Source organism: Oryctolagus cuniculus, chromosome 4, assembly GCF_051225735.1.
Source record: "Oryctolagus cuniculus isolate XC-2025 breed Fujian yellow rabbit chromosome 4, ASM5122573v1, whole genome shotgun sequence".
Taxonomy (NCBI): domain Eukaryota; kingdom Metazoa; phylum Chordata; class Mammalia; order Lagomorpha; family Leporidae; genus Oryctolagus; species Oryctolagus cuniculus.
In genome coordinates this window covers 90511864-90528643 of record NC_142870.1, presented here as the reverse complement: position 1 = coordinate 90528643, position 16780 = coordinate 90511864, and the positions used below count along the sequence as shown (strand labels likewise).

The 16780-nt window shown below is 38.6% G+C and overlaps 1 long non-coding RNA gene across 4 annotated transcripts in view; it reads left to right on the top strand.

Moving 5' to 3' along the window:
- LOC149127039 (uncharacterized) overlaps positions 1 to 15902 on the top strand; it is a 106735-nt gene extending 90833 nt beyond the window's left edge. For 3 of the 4 annotated variants that reach the window (XR_016232513.1, XR_016232509.1, XR_016232511.1), the window contains one exon: positions 15259 to 15902. This is a non-coding gene — a long non-coding RNA (uncharacterized LOC149127039). Of the gene's footprint in view, positions 1 to 12238; positions 12339 to 15258 lie in introns of all 4 variants that reach the window. The other variant, XR_016232510.1, reaches the window with a different exon arrangement.
- Positions 15903 to 16780: the final 878 nt, after the last annotated feature.

The following is a 16780-nucleotide window of genomic DNA, read 5'->3' as shown; positions in this document are numbered from 1 at the left end:
CAGTAATTTGTTATTATCGGATGCTATTGGTACAAAATAGCTCTTACCCTCAGGGAACCCCAATCCAGCAGTGAGGGAGACAAATTCATAAAAAGCTATTCTAACAGAGGATTCTGATAAGCATTTCATGAAAGCACTAAGTAATTTGGAATAGAGGAATAAGGGAAAGTAACTTTATTCCTGTCCTCAATCATGCTCTGTTTCCTCTTGAAGATGGAATTGAACAAGTGTTTTCAACAAAAAAGAAAGTGAGTTAGTGGATTGGATGTGAGAATTTGTTTTAGGTGAAGTGAACAGTTTGGTAAGAGTTTCAATGAAAATTGAGTCATTTTTTTCTACTTTGCAATTGTTAATATGATAATTCCCACTATATTGTGCTAAGGGATCCAGAAAAAATACCTTTTCATTGAAATTTAAATTGATTCGAGGAAAAAAAATTAGAATGTGAAATGTGACTTCCAGAGCTGAAAACAGGCAGCTGTGAACGTGGTTCATTTAGAGGCACAATGTTTTATGCTGCTGCTGCTTCTGATAAAAAGAGCAGGGCCTAAACAATATAGAAAGTCGATGTTATAAAACATTCCATGTGAACTCACATCAATAGAGATGAATAGGGCTTTAACATAATTAATGCCAACCTGTCTCTGTGCTGTCATTTATTGTAGAATAGACAAAAGCAATTCAATAGGCTTTTCTGAGCAAACCCACACAGTCTTAATTAACGAGTTAATGATTTTAGGAACATCAACAAAAAGGTGGTGTAATGGGCTTCACAAACAATTTGAAAGCTGGATTCCAAACTTGAGGAAGATGCTTTGTATAACTAGGTCAGGAGGTGGAAATGATAGGTGTTTCTTCTCTTTTTTTAAAAAGAAGTCTTTTTTTCAACTTATTTAATAAATATAAATTTCCAAAGTACAACTTTTGAATCACAGCAGCTTTTCTCCCAAAACTTCCCTCCTATCCGCAACGATCCCATCTCCTACTCCCTCTCCAATCCCATTCTTTATCAAGATTCATTTTCAATTATCTTTATATACAGTATATTAACTTAGTATATACTAAGTAAAGATTTCAATAGACTGCACCCACACAGACACACAAAGTATAGAGTACTGTTTGAGTAGTAGTTTTACCATTAATTCGCATAGTACAACACATTAAGGACAGAGGTCCTATATGGGGAGTTAGGTGCACAGAGACACCCGTTGTTGATTTAACAATTAACACTCTTATTTATGATGTCAGTAATCACCCAAGGCTCTTGTCATGAGTTGCCAAGGCTATGGAAGCCTTTTGAGTTTGCCAACTCCATTCTTATTTAGACAAGGTCATGGTCAAAGTGGAGGTTCTCTCCTCCCTTCAGAGAAAGGTACTTCCTTCTTTGAAGGCCCGTTCTTTCTACTGGGATCTCACTCGCAGAGATCTTTCATTTAGGTCATTTTTTTTTTCTTTGCCAGAGTGTCTTGGCTTTTCATGCCTAAAATACTCTCATGGGCTCTTCAGTCAGATCCGAATGCCTTAAGGACTGATTCTGGGGCCAGAGTGCTGTGTAGGACATCTGCCATTCTATGAGTCTGCTGTGTATCCCGCTTCCCATGTTGGATCGTTCTCTCCTTTGTAATTCTATCAGTTAGTATCAGCAGACACTAGTCTTGTTTATGTGATCCCTATGACTCTTAATCCTATCTTTTTGATCATTATGAACTGAAACTGATCACTTGGACTAGTGAGATGGCATTGGTACATGCCACCTTGATGGGATTGAATTGGAATCCCCTGGCATGTTTCTAATTCTACCTTTGGGTTAAGTCCCAGTGAGCATGTGCTGAACTGTACATCTCCTCCTTCTCTTATTCCCACTCTTATATTTAACAGAGATAACTTTTCAGTTAAATTTAAACACCTAAGAATAATTGTGTGTTAATTAAAGAGTTCAACCAATAGTGTTAAGTAAAAAAAAAAAAAAGAATAAAATAGTAAGTTGTTCCTCAACAGTCAGGACAAGGGCTGATCAAGACATTGTTTCTCATAGTGTCCATTTCACTTCAACAGGTTTCCTTTTAGGTGCTCAGTTAGTTGTCACCAATCAGGGAGAACATATGATATTTGTCTCTTTGGGACTGACTGATTTCACTTAGCATGATGTTTTCCAGATTCCTCCATTTTATTGCAAATGACCAAATTTCATTGTTTTTGACTGCTGTATAGTATTCTATAGAGTACATATCCCATAATTTCTTTATCCAGTCTACTGTTGATGGGCATTTGGGTTGATTCCAGGTCTTAGCTATTGTGAATTGAGCTGCAATAAACATTGAGGTGCAGACAGCTCTTTTATTTGCCAATTTAATTTCCTTTGGGTAAATTCCAAGCAGTGGGATGGCTGGGTTGAATGGTAGGGTTATATTCAGGTTTCTGAGGAATCTCTAGACTGACTTCCATAGTGGCTTTACCAGTTTGCATTCCCACCAACAGTGGGTTAGTGTCCCTTTTTCTCCACATCTTCACCAGCATCTGTTGTTGGTAGATTTCTGAAAGTGAGCCATTCTAACCGGGGTGAGGTGAAACCTCATTGTGGTTTTGACTTGCATTTCCCTGATTGCTAGTGATTCTGAACATTTTTTCATGTGCCTGTTGGCCATTTGAATTTCCTCTTTTGAAAAATGTCTGTTGAGGTCCTTGACCCATCTCTTAAGTGGGTTGTTAGTTTTGTTATTGTGGAGTTTCTTGATCTCTTTGTAGATTCTGGTTATTAATCCTTTATCAAATGCATAGTTTGTAAATAATTTCTCCCATTCTATTGGTTGCCTCTTCACTTTTCTGACTGTTTCTTTTGCAGTACAAAAACTTCTCAATTTGATGTAATCCCAATAGTTCATTTTGGCTTTGACTGCCTGTGCCTTGGTTCTTTTCCAAGAAGTCTTTGCTTGTGTCAATGTCTTGTAGGATTTCTTTGATGTTCTCTAATAATTTGATGGTATTGGGTCATAGATTTAAGTCTTTAATCCATGTTGAGTGGGTTTTTGTGTAAGGTGTAAGGTAGGGGTCTTGTTTCATGCTTCAGCACATGGAAATCCAGTTTTCCCAGCACCATTTGTTGAATAGACTGTCCTTGCTCCAGGAAATGCTTTTAGATCCTTGATCAAATATAAGTTGGCTGTAGATGTTTGGACTGATTTCTGGTGTTTCTATTCTGTTCCATTGGTCTATGCATCTGTTTCTGTACCAGTACCATGCTGTTTTGATAACAACTGCCCTGTAGTATGTCCTGAAATCTGGTATTGTGATGCATCTGGCTTTGTTTTTGTTGTCCAAGATTGCTTTAGCTATGAGATCTCCTGTGCCTCCATATGAATTTCAGCATCATTTTTTCAGATCTGAGAAGAATGTCTTTGGTATTTTGATTGGTATCGCACTGAATCTATAAATTGCTTTTGGGAGAATGGACATTTTGATGATATTGATTCTTCCAATCCATGAGCATGGAAGATTTTTCCATTTTTCGGTATCCTCTTCTATTTCTTTCTTTAAGATTTTGTAATTCTCATTGTAGAGATCTTTAACATCCTTGGTTAAGTTTATTCCAAGGTATTTGATTGTTTTTGTAGCTATTATGAATGCGATTGATCTTAGAAGTTCTTTCTTAGCCGTGGCATTGCCTGTATATACAAAGACTGTTGATTTTATATCCTGCTACTTTTCCAAACTCTTCTATGAGTTCCAATAGTCTCCTAGTGGAGTTCTTTGGATCCCCTAAATAAAGAAACATACTGTCTGCAAAGAGGGATAGTTTGACTTCTTCCTTCTCAATTTGTATCCCTTTAATTTCTTTTTCTTGCCTAATAGCTCTGGCTAAATCTTCCATAACTATATTGAATAGCAATGGTGAAAGTGGGCATCCCTGTCTGGTACCAGATCTCAGTGGAAATGCTTCCAACTTTTCCCCATTCAATAGGATGCTGACCGTGGGTTTTTCAAAAATTGCTTTGATTGTGTTGAGGAATGTTTTTCTAAACCCATTTTGCTCAGAGTTTTCATTATGGAAGTTATTGTATTTTATCAAATGCTTTCTCTGCATCTGTTGATATAATCATAGGGTTTTTCTTCTGCGGTTTGTTAATGTGGTGTATCACATTTTGATTTGTGAATGTTGACCCATTCCTGCCCACCAGGGATAAATCCCACTTGGCCTGGGTGGATGATCTTTCTGATATGTCGTTGCATTTTATTGTCTAGAATTTTTGAGGATTTTTGCATCTATGTTCTTCAGGGTTATTGGTTTGTTATTGTCTTTCAATTCTGCATCTTTTTCAGGCTTAGGGATTAAGGTGATGCTGGCTTCATAGAAAGAATTTGGGAAGATTCCCTCACTTTCAATTGTTCTGCATAGTTTGAGAAGAATTGGAGTTATTTCTTCTTTAAATATCTGGTAGAATTCAGCAGTGAATCCATCTGGTCTTGGGCTTTTCTTTGTTGGGAGGACCTTTATTACTGTTTCAATTTCTCTCTCAGTTATGGGTCTGTTTAGGTTTTCTGTGTCTTCCTGGTTCAATCTAGGTAGGTTGTATGTGTCCAAGAATCTATCCACTTCTCTAGATTTCCCTGCTTGCTGGCATACAACTCTTTGTAGTAATCTGTTGACTCTTTTTATTTCTGTGGTGTCTGTTGTTACATTCCCTTTTTCCCCTCTGATTTTATTGATATGGGTCTTTCCTCTTCTTTTTTTAGTTAGTTGGGGCAATGGTGTTTCAATTTTGTTTATTTTTTCAAAAAAACAGCTCTTTGTTTTGCTGACCTTTTGTAATTTTTTTAAATTCAATTCTGAATTGAATTATTTTCTAATCTGAATCATTTCTCTTCTCCTACTAGATTTGGGTCTGGTTTGCTGCAGTTTTTCTAGATTCTTTAGTTGCATGGATAGCTCATTTATTTGTTGCCTTTCCAATTTCAGGATGTAGGCCCCTATTGCTATAAACTTTCCTCTTAACACTGCCTTTGCCGTATCCCATAAGTTTTGATATGTTGTGTTGTTATCGTCATTAACTTCCATCTTTTGATTTCTTCTATGACCCACTGTTCATTCAGGAGCATGTTGTTCAGTCTCCATTTGTTTGTGTATGCTCTAGGGATTCCTGAGTTGCTAATTTCCAGCATCATTCCATTGTGGTCTGAGAAGATGTATGGTATGATTTTGATTCTTTTGAATTTACTGAGTCTTGCTTTATGGCCTAATGTGGTCAGTCCTATAGTTGGTTCCATGTACTGCTGAGAAGAATGTGAATTCTTCAAGTGTAGGACGAAGAGTTCTGTAGAAATCTATTAGATCTCTTTGGTCTATAGTTTCGATTAAATCTGCTGTGTCCTTGTTGATCTGTCTATTGCCTTTCCCAGCATGTAGAAGAAATCAGCAAGGTAGGGGGATGGGCAGTGGCAGGGGAGATAAAATGTATATGAAATTACTTGTATAAGGAAAAGATACAGACATTGATTTACCTGCTAAATATAGCAATTTTAAATAATTTTATTAATATAAATAGAACAGACTTTGTATATTTCATAGGTACAATTCTAAGAAGATAACAGTACTTCCCTTCCTCCTCACTCCCTCCCTCACTCCCCTCCTTCCTTCCTTTCTTTTTCTAAGTTTCCCAAAAATGTAATTTCAATCTACTCTATAATCACAGGCTTAAAGCTGCACTAACCATAATATTCCACAAGTAAAAAGTAAAGAGACCACAGTTCCACAATAGTGTAAACAAGGGCTGAATACAACAATCAAATCACAAAATGTCTGTTTCATTCCTATACATTTTTGTGTATTCTATACTAGCTTCCATATATCAGAGAATTTAAATGTGGGTGCAAGTCTTACTAATTTAAGAGTAACATCAGGATATTAAAAATAGAAGGCATACTTTCCAAGAAATCAGAAGAAACTTTTATCTACCCTATGAAAGATACATTAGGAAGGAACAAAGGAAATGGACCCTTTTAAGTAGGAAACAAAGCATGTTAGTAGAAATAAAATCTAGGGAGTGGGTAATTATAAAAATTATAAGTGTAGGCCGGCGCCGTGGCTCAATAGGCTAATCCTCCACCTTGCGGCGCCGGCACACCGGGTTCTAGTCCCGGTCAGGGCGCCAGATTCTGTCCCGGTTGCCCCTCTTCCAGGCCAGCTCTCTGCTATGGCCAGGGAGTGCAGTGGAGGATGGCCCAGGTGCTTGGGCCCTGCACCCCATGGGAGACCAGGAAAAGCACCTGGATCCTGGCTCCTGCCATCGGATCAGCGCGGTGCGCCGGCTGCAGCGGCGGCCATTGGAGGGTGAACCAACGGCAAAGGAAGACCTTTCTCTCTCTGTCTCTCTCTCTCACTGTCCACTCTGCCTGTCAAAAAAAAAATATATATATAAGTGTATTATACTTACCAATCAATAGCAGACCATTTCAAATTAGATTGAGAAGATTCACCCCATGTTATCTACATAAACTACATTTAAACCAAAGAATGCAATAAGATTAAAATTAAACTAGTAGATGGCATACCATATAGGAGTGCCAATTTGAGTTCAGGCTGCTCTGCTTCCCATCTAGTTCCCTGTTATGGTTCCTGGGAAAGCAGTGGATGATGGCTCAATTATTTGGACCCAGGCCACCCCTGTGGGAGAGCTGGATGGAGTTCTGGGCTCCTGGCTTCGGCGTGGGCCATCCTTGGCCCTTGTTGCCCTTTGGGGTGTAAACCAGTGGATAGAAGATATCTCTCTAGCTCTCTCCCTCTCTCTTGCTCTCTTTCTCTCTCTTTCTTCCTCCCTGTCTCTATTGCTCTGCATTTCAAATAAATAGGTAAATCTTTAAACAGAATAAAAAATTAAAGATTTTCACTAAGAAATCAAAATGGCAACAGTATAATACTGTCTCAGTCAAATTAGGAAGCAGATACAATTTATGAAAAGAAGAGTAATACTACATGAGAGCAAAGGAATAAGTTTGAAACCTTTGGAAACTTTAGTAAGATACATAAGCACTTGGTAATACTGATCATAGTGATCATCGGGAAATAATATGCAAATTTGCAAAATACAGAATGAAGAAAATGATGTAACGGTGGAAGTAATGCACAGGTGGGGCCAGCAAGGTGGTGTAGTGACCTAAATCTGCACCTATGGCAATGGCATCCCTTTATGGGCACCAGTACAAGTCCCAGCTGTTTCACTTCCCATCCAGCTCTCTGCTAATGGCCTGAAAGACAGTGGAAAATGGCCCAAGTGCTTGAGCCCCTGCCACCCACATAGGAGACCCTGCTGAGACTCCTGGCTCCTGGCTTCGGCTCGAGCCAACTCCAGCTGTTGCGGCCATTTGGGGAGTGAACCAGTAGATGGAAGACCTCTCTCTCTGTCTCTCCTTCTGTCTCTCTGTAACTCTGCCTCCCAAATAAATAAATACATCTTTAAAAAGGAAGTAATGCACAGTTTAATTATAACTATAGGTATGACTGAGATCTTAAAGACAAAAACTGTCATTAATAAGATCTAGAAACTGATAGATCTTGTGAAAAATTATTACGAATAAGCAAGAGAAGAAATAGAAAATTTGAAATTGCCAAAAAAATCATATAAGAATCCAAAATAGTTATCAGAAAAGTTTCTATCTCTATACACTCCCCTCCCATACCAACTCAGCCCTATCAAATCCCAGACTCAAATGGGATATAAGTAACTTTTAAAAATAAAATAACATCAAATAAGATGTTTCTACAATTATTATATATATTATTAACATTAATATATTAATTTTATACAAATAAGTTGTTCTAGACAATGAAACAATAAAAAAGCCAAGATGACTAAATCATTTTCTGAAGCTAGGATCACATTAATTTTTAGTGAATAAAACTACTGTCTATAAGCAAAATATAGGACAATTTTATGTATAAATATAAATAAGAAAATTCTAAGAAAATCATTAGATCACGAATGACAACATCATTTTTAAAAAGATAAAACATCATGACTATGTGTGGTTATTCTCAGTAACACAAAGAAATTTTCATATAAAATCTATATAGCAGTATTAATTTACTCATATATTTAATTCAACAGAGTTAGAAAAACTACTAAATAAAATTTACAGAAGTTGCAACTGTGGTGTCTTAATTGCTAGGCCAAACATTCATTCTCCAAGTATCTTTCTTTTAAAGAAGAAACTTGATATATATTTCAACAAGACAAGAAAGGCTACATTGCCACTACTAAACCTAGGACTAGAAAACATAATTGCAATAATAAAATAAAAAACATAATAAAATGTCAATACTAGAAACAAAAAGTTTCAGGCAATATAATCCTTTATAGAAACTAATGCAATTTTCTAAACTATTTGGTACATAACTACTACAAGTAGTTGTGGATAAAGGATTATTCATTACAACCAATAGTATTTTCCTCATCAATAATAAATAAAGTATGTTGATCAGGTATAATATACTAATAAAACTTTAAGATATAAATATATTGACCTAATGTGCAATATATTTTTGGAAAACTAGCAAAATTTAGAGAAATTAGCAAAATCAAAAGGCATACAAGGAGATCTGAATAAATGTGGAGATAAACCATGTTCATGGATGGGACAATGTAACATTTGAAAGATGTCAGCTTTTCCCAAATTAAACAAAATGGAATTATAATCAAAACTCCTGTAAAAAGAAAGTGAAATAGTGGGTCTGAAATAGATTTTGAAAAGTAAAAGCTCAGCAATTAATGACAATTTTGGAAAAGAAGAGCAAGAGGGAACACATTTCCTATCCTATACTGTTCTATAACCAAAAAAGAAAACAATGTAACCTGTCACAAGAAAGAATAAATAGAACAGTGGAACAGACTAAAGAACCATAAACAGTCCCACATGGAATGAAGTATAAAATCAAGGTGACTGTTCTGTTTGCTTTGGAAAATCCTACCATGAGCTTATTTTTATTCTCAGATCTTTTCCAGTTTGGATTATAAATTATGTTGTGTTCTAATATATAATAGATAATAAATTGGTGGAGGAAAGATGTATATTTTTAACATATAGAATTGGCAAGACTGGTTTAATTTACAGAGAAAAAGGAAATTTAATAACATTTCTATTAAACATTATTATGTAAAATATGTTAATAATATAAATGTAAAGAAGAATTATAATTCAGTAAGAAAATGTGAGAAAGCACCTTGGTGTTTTGGAGTGGGAAATGGTTTCTTGAATAATACTCCCAAATTTAAAACTATGGGAAATAAGGGTTGATCTGACTATACAAAAATTGAGTTTCTGTTCAATGAAGGACATTGTAGATAAATGTAACAGATGGGGAACAGACTGGGAGAAGATAATTACAACATAAAAACTGACAAGGGATTAATATCTAGAATAATTAAGCAATTCCTGCAAATCAACAAGAGAAAGAGGAACTGGCAAAGAATATGAATGACTAGGCAGTTCTCAGAAGGGAAAGCCCAAATTACCTACATGCTCGTGAAGAGTCCCCAACATCACAAGTAATAAGAGAGATTCAAATTAAAAGCACAATGAGACTTGCTTTCTAGCCATGGAATTAGTAAAAATTAGAAAATCAGATGATGCCACCATTGGCACATTGTGATGAGAACCCACATGCACTGATGATAGGAGTGTAAACTGAAGAGCTGTTCTGGAGTGCAGTCTCTCAAGGAAGGAAGTGCATGGATAATGCACAACTAGAAATTCCTCTCCTGGACCTGCATCCTGGAGAAAAGTCTAAACTGCCATGGGTGACGGGTACAAGGGTAAAAAGAGCGTTACACTTTGAGTGGGGAGTGTTGTTGCTCTTTGGAAACATTTAGAGAGAAGCAGAGCATCGAAAAGGCAGGGCTGCCTTTCTGTAAGTGCAGTCTAGTGTTCTTTGCTGAATCTTTAGTAAGAAGAAAGCAGTGACTGTTCCTTTCCACTGCAATCTTAGAACATTATCAGGACCCAGTACACCCCATTGTCTAAAACTTTCAGTGCCTTCTTGTGAAACTATCTGGGAGATTAAATACCTAAAAGGTGTTAGGGACTTCGTGGAGCATTTAAATGAATGGACATCACCACTGGCTGAAAGCAATGCTTTAACAAAGCGGGAAAATGATAGAATATCTCTGATGTTTCAGTGACAGCCAAATAAAAGAAATACATAACATCATGGAGCGCATATACCTGCAGGCTCCTGTCAAAGTTTGGAGGCCCATTGCTCTTTCCTTCTGTGTATTGCAAGGTCACAAAGGAGCATGGCAGTGAATACACATACTGAGAACTACAGTATTTTGGCCATTTTAGCAGATCTGAAGTTTTTGTTTATTTTACTCTCTTTACTTTTTAAATTTTATTTAAGTTTTTAACAGGCTCAATACAGTTCATAGATACGGTTCTGAGAATATAATGATTTTCCTTGCAATTTTTTAGTACTTATAAGAATTCCATTTTTAAACACTGAGTGAAGACACATTTGTTTTCCTGTCATTTCTCCAAAGCCAGGAAAACAGGTCAAGCTTGTCCTAATTCTGATATCTTCCTTTCACTCCAAATATCTAGACTTTTCAAAGAATCATGTTATGTTAAAGCTGGAGGCAGCCTCCAAGTTAACTGATGGAACTCTAGTCCACTATGGAATTCTACCAACAGCTACTCCCTCGAGACACTGCTAGAACTGGGCTATGGAGCCACCACTTTGAGACACATGACCCTGTCCTCAAGAGAGTGGTGGAGGCTCTTCCTGATGGAGACTGAGACTAGAAACCTGCCTCCCATCATCCCTGGGGCCAGACTGGAGCTATTGGACCCAGCCTCCCTCCATGAATCACAGAGCTTAGAGATGGCATTCTTATCAATCTTGTCATCTCTGTGATGTCCTCATTGTGGTGAATGAGTGAGATGGATTTCAATGAGAATTAATTAGTTTTAATGAAAATTAAAGACTTTTCTCTCTTGCTAGAAACTCTTCTCCAGCCACCTCCCCAGTTATTTTAGGTATCCCCAGAGAAATACCTTATGGTTTCACAAATAAGCCTCCTCAGTCTTGGTTGCAAAAAAGTCCGTTTCCCTCATGATTCCTTCCTTCCTTCCTTCCTTCCTTCCTTCCTTCCTTCCTTCCTTTCCACAGGCAGAGTGGACAGTGAGAGAGAGAGAGACAGAGAGAAAGGTCTTTCTTTTCCATTGGTTCACCCCGCAATGGCCGCTGTGGCCGGCGCACTGCGCTAATCCAAAGCCAGGAGCCAGATGCTTCTCCTGGTCTCCCATGTGGGTGTAAGGCCCAAGGACTTGGGCCATCCTCCACTGCACTCCTGGGCCACAGCAGAAAGTTGGACTGGAAGAGGGGCAACTGGGACAGAATCTGGCACCCCGACCGGGACTAGAACCTGGGGTGCCCGCGCTGCAGGCAGAAGATTAGCCTAGTGAGCCGCAACACCGGCCATCCCTCATAATTTCATCATTGAGACTGCTGCTGGTGTTCTTCATGGATGGTACCAACAGAGTTAAAGCAAAATTTCTCTCTTCTCTGGCTCTCAAAACATTACCTCAGCCCCCTGCTTTGCTTCCTGCTGAGGTTAAGACTCTCGGCATCTATCAGAGGAATCACAAGTCTATTTTGTCCACCATTAAAAGCATGTTCTGCTGAACATGGTACCACTCCAGGTATTGGTGCTACTCCTGCTGATATCTTCCCCACTGGGAAAAGTCCCTGCCTCCCACCTTTGTGCCATGGTCTCTTATGCTGGCCCCACATGGCATGACCCCTTATTCCCAAAGCCTTAAAGAAAAATGGGTGAAAACAGACCTTTCACAATGCTCTCTTTCCTCTTGGTTTGGGCCTAAGTATTTCAGGACTGAGCTGGACGATATGTGGTCCTTAATATCCTTCTTCCTCTCTAGCTCAGAGGCAGTTTTTAGGCATTTCTGACTGGGTTAGGACAACTCTCCCTGAGACTGATTAATTTCGCAGGGGCTCCTCCATCCTGGGACACCCTTTCCACTGGTCTTCTGTATTTCCCCGGACTTGTCTCAGTTCTAGATTGAGAGCAGCTCCAGTTCAATCCAGGGCTCCTTTACGCTTTATGTGGACAGCATTGCAGCTGTAGCTATGATGGGAGAAAACAGATCCAGGGAATGCTTGAAATGCCAACCAGCTACAATCATTGTAGGACATTAATAGATACCTCTGCTTCTTCTCCCCTTCCTTTTCCAGCTTTTTACTCCTCCATAAGTTAGGGGAGTCCACGTTCCCCTAGAAATAGAAGTTTTTCACAAGATGGGTTCTTACACAGTGTGGACATGTGCTCTCTAAAGTAAGTACAAGGCCCAAGATTGTAACGAAAAGCTATTTGAGTTATCTATGTAGCGGGGAAAATATAGCATTGCAGCTAAGAATTTGAACTTTGAAATCAGAGTCTTTTGTTCAAATGCCAACTGTGTCCCTTTCTAGCTGTATTGTATTTGGGCATATTATTTAAGCACTTCCATCTGAGTTTGCTTATTTGATAAGTAACAATAGCAGTAGTACCTAATTAACAGGACTATCTAGAAGATTAAATAATGTCATGGAGTATACATTATATAAGAGATGCCATTGTTAGGGAGTACATCAAAAACACACATGGGAAGAGCAAGGGTGCACCTGACTTTGGATTTGCACTTCTAGGTGGAGAAGTAGAAGCAACCTTCCTATTCTTAGACCTTTGCTCATTGTCCACAGTTTTCTGCCAGATTGCCTGGCGATGGGGCCCTCTGGTGGTAGAATAGACTGTAAATTCATTCGGGCAACCAGAACTTGGGATTTGCTTTCAAATGGGATGAATATTTGTGGAAAAACCCAGAAGATTCTGTAATTGCCCTGCACAGAGGCCTCCAGTTCACGTGCTTGAGCCATCGCTGTTGCTGCTGGTCTGTTTACTTCCTCAGGACGTCGAATGTCAAATATAAAACCAGACACAAACCTCAAGTCTCACCTAATAATTTGGATTCTGATGTAAAAATCAACTTTCCTCCCCACTACCTTGGCGTCTGTCTGACTTGTTAATGCCAATTCAAGAAGCTTCTTTCTGAACCAATGGAATTCTCCATAAGCAAGTGTTGAAGTGAATTATCTCCTAGGTATCAAGACTGGTTAAGCCCCTCAGAAGATCTACACGTTGAAAAATTAAAATGCCCTCATCTTTGGGAATTGAAAAAACCTTAAACTCTAAATGAAGTATTAGGAAGATGGAGTTTCCTCTCTAATGGCAAGTTTGATGAATTTCTGAACTATCAGAAATAAATTTCTTTGCCAATTTTCTCTTTTGGGTTGTATTTATATCAGCATATGTGTGTATGTGTTTTTAAGATTTATTTATTTATTTGAAAGAGTTACACCCACACCCACACCCACACCCACAGAGAGAAAGAGAAAGAGAGAGAGAGAGAGAGAGGTCTTCCATCCAATGGTTCACTCCCCAAATGGCTGAAATGGCCGGAGCTGCGCCAGTCCAAAGCCAGGAGCCAAGAGCTTCTTCTGGATCTCCCACACGGGTGCAGGGGCCCAAGGACTTGAGCCATCTTCTATTGCTTTCCCAGGCCATAGCAGAGAGCTGGATGGGAAGTGGAGCAGTTGGGACTTGAATTGGTGCCCATATGCAATGCCAGCACTGCAGGCAGCGGCTTTACCTGTTATGCCATAGCACCAGCCCCCACATGAGTTATTACACTTTTGGGTCATCCAGGTCTGCTAGGTATATAGTAAGTTTTAATTCAGACATGAATAAAACTTTTAACAGTATATTCTATCCACAAAGTAGGAACTTATAGATTTCTTAGTTGTCTGTCACATCTGGAAAACTTCATACCAACCTGGGTCCTTTATGTGTTTTCAATACATTTTTAAAAAATTATTTATTTACTTTTTTTATTTAAAAGGCAAAGAGAAAGAGATAGATCCTCCAACCACTGGTTAATTCTCTAAATACCTGCAATAACTAGGGCTGGGCCAGAGTAAAGCCAGGAGCCTGGAACTCAACTTGGGTCTTCCATGTAGGTGGCAGGGACCCAAGTGCTTGAGCCATGCACTATTACCTAACATGGTGCACATTAGCAGGAAGCCGTTATCAGAAGCAGAGTAGCTGGGACTCAAAATGAAGCACTCTGATATGGGACGTGGGAGTTTTAAATGATGTCCTAACTTCAGCACAAAACCCCTGCCTAGAAACCTCTTCCTGTGTGAAGAGCAAGGAGGAAGGTGGTATCTTATGTTTATAGAAGAGAAAATAAAATCCTAGAGAGGTCATGTAAATCCCAGGATCAGCAATTGTGAGTCAGCCCTCCCACCCAGGTCTTTGGGCCATCTGACTATTTTTCTTTAGACTGTATCTCAGCTCTTGGGGCACACTTTGTGATACCGGGGAAAATGAACTCAATCATACTGTAAGAAAATTGTGATACAGAAAGCTAAATAGTTTCTTTAAGTATTTTGATAAAGCACTGTATCCGAATGTGTAATCAGCTAAGGTGGAGAGGAAACTTTTTTTGTGGATAAGAAAGCTGAAGTCCAGAGAGGGGATGTTACACATATGAGGCTGCGTGGCAGCCCACCACCAGGAGCTAGCACTGGAGTCCTGGTCTCAGCACAGACACCTACAAAGAGGAGACAGTTGAAAGAAGTGAGGGTGGGCCTGATTCCTATCACTATTTGTAAGCAGAGACATCAGCCATATAGTTCTTTCACTATTTATTCTCCAGATATGTTGTAAAGTAAAGGGGACTACTGTGGCTCATACTTGCTCTAAGGCCAAGCTAACTTCATGTGGCTTCTTAAGATCACAATTAGATGATTCTTGCTCAGAAAATAGAGAAAAAAACATATGCATAGAGTAAATCCAAACCAAGATATATGATATAAATCTGAAGCACAAAATATTGACTAGAGCATAGGGTCTAATGGTATTTTATGAAAAACAGAATTTTTTCTCTGGGGAAATAATGTGGAGGGATACAGATGAAAGGTAGAGGCTAAGAGGCCCTGTGGAGATCCTGAGACTGGGAAGTGGGGGTGTCAACGTCGCAGGGAGGCTTCCAACACTACCACTGACTTTGAAGACTTGTGTAAGACATTTCTCTTTGAGCCTCATTTCTCCACCAGAAAAATGGAAATGTTGGGCTACATATCATGCAGGCTCTTTATGGGATTTGACCTTCTGTGACATTAAGTGTTCTCTATTTTTCCTATTTTCACCCCAGGTGGAAGAACAATTTGTTGATTTACTGAGAAGCAGACTGCCACCAAAACCAGTCTTCTGAGTAACTCCGTTGAATGTTTTTGGGTGACAACTGCTTCCAGGGACTGGCTTGTATATATTGAGAGCATGCCATTCACCACCTCAATTTGGGCATTGCAATGGCACTGGAATTCTGTGACACCCACTATTTTGAATTGAAGGCCACAGTGACACTGGCATTCTGCCTGGGTTTAGTGGTTGAATCATCCTTATAACTAGTAGTTGGGTTGTGATCCAAAGGTTGCTATTGACTGAAGTCACAAGTTTCCGCAAGGATGTCATTATGAGAAGTGATTTACTACTGGAGGAGAAAGTTCGGTCTCTTAAAATGATGAGGGCTTTGAATGGCAAGTACTTTATAGCATTTGAGTTTTACTTAGTAACAGGGTTTAGACAAGGAATCTGATTTTTTTTTCATGTCTTATGTTTCAACCTAATGATCCAATATCAACTGGCTCAATTACTGGTGTGTGTTTCCCACAATGGTAAGGCAAATAGCCAGTAGATATTTGACAAACAAATGAATATTTCTGTTTCAAATCAGTTCATGTCCTCCAAGTATCAATTAGAGAGAGAGAGAAAGAGAGAGAGAGAGAGAGAGAGAGATTAATAATAACAATAATAATGAAAAATAGTAGTAGTAGAAGAAGAAGGAGAACTCAGGGGAGCAGGAGGAGGAGGAGGAAAGTGTTTAAATTAATATAAGGTAGACTGCAATCTATGGTATAAGAGAGAGACAAGTGGCACAGGAACTTCAGAGCTGGATTGATTACATGGGGAATGATTAAAAAGAAGGAATTAGAGCTGAACCCTGAAGTACAGGTATGTTTGTAATACGTAAAGGCAGCAGAGAGAAGGAAGAGGATACCCAGGTTATGAAGGGCATAAACAGACAAAGAGGAACTACTGTGTCCAAGAAAGAGCAGTGGTCTAGCATGCATGAATGGTGAAGAAATTTGAAAAAGTCAGTTGGTGATCTTTTTGCGAAGAAACTTCAGGAGGCAATCTTTGGACTTCTGTAGAAAATAGAGAACCACTGATGTTTTTGATAAGGGTATGATATTGTCAGAGTTAACTCATTTAAACTAATGACAGTGTCATATGAAAGGATCATAGTATTATATTTTATGTCAATATGTGATTTGCTTTTTTAGAGTGCAATGCTTATCCTGGGTGAAGAAAATGAATCTTTTTCTGATGATCAGAGTATTCATTAATATTCCTGGAAAATGACCAGATAAAGCTCTGCTGTCCTGGAAGAACTAATTCATCTAGTATAAGAAGAAAGATGCCCGCAGGGAGTTTATTTAACTGCTCCTTTCATTGGTTAGAATCTATTTTTAATCAGTGCTTGTATTCTATTTAAAGTATTACGCTAAGGTAAATATCCCAAATGGTAAACATTATATTTCAGTTCGAAGAACACCAAAGGATTGTCCAAACAAATTTGATTTTATTATCAGGGTTGATAAAATCTAATTGCT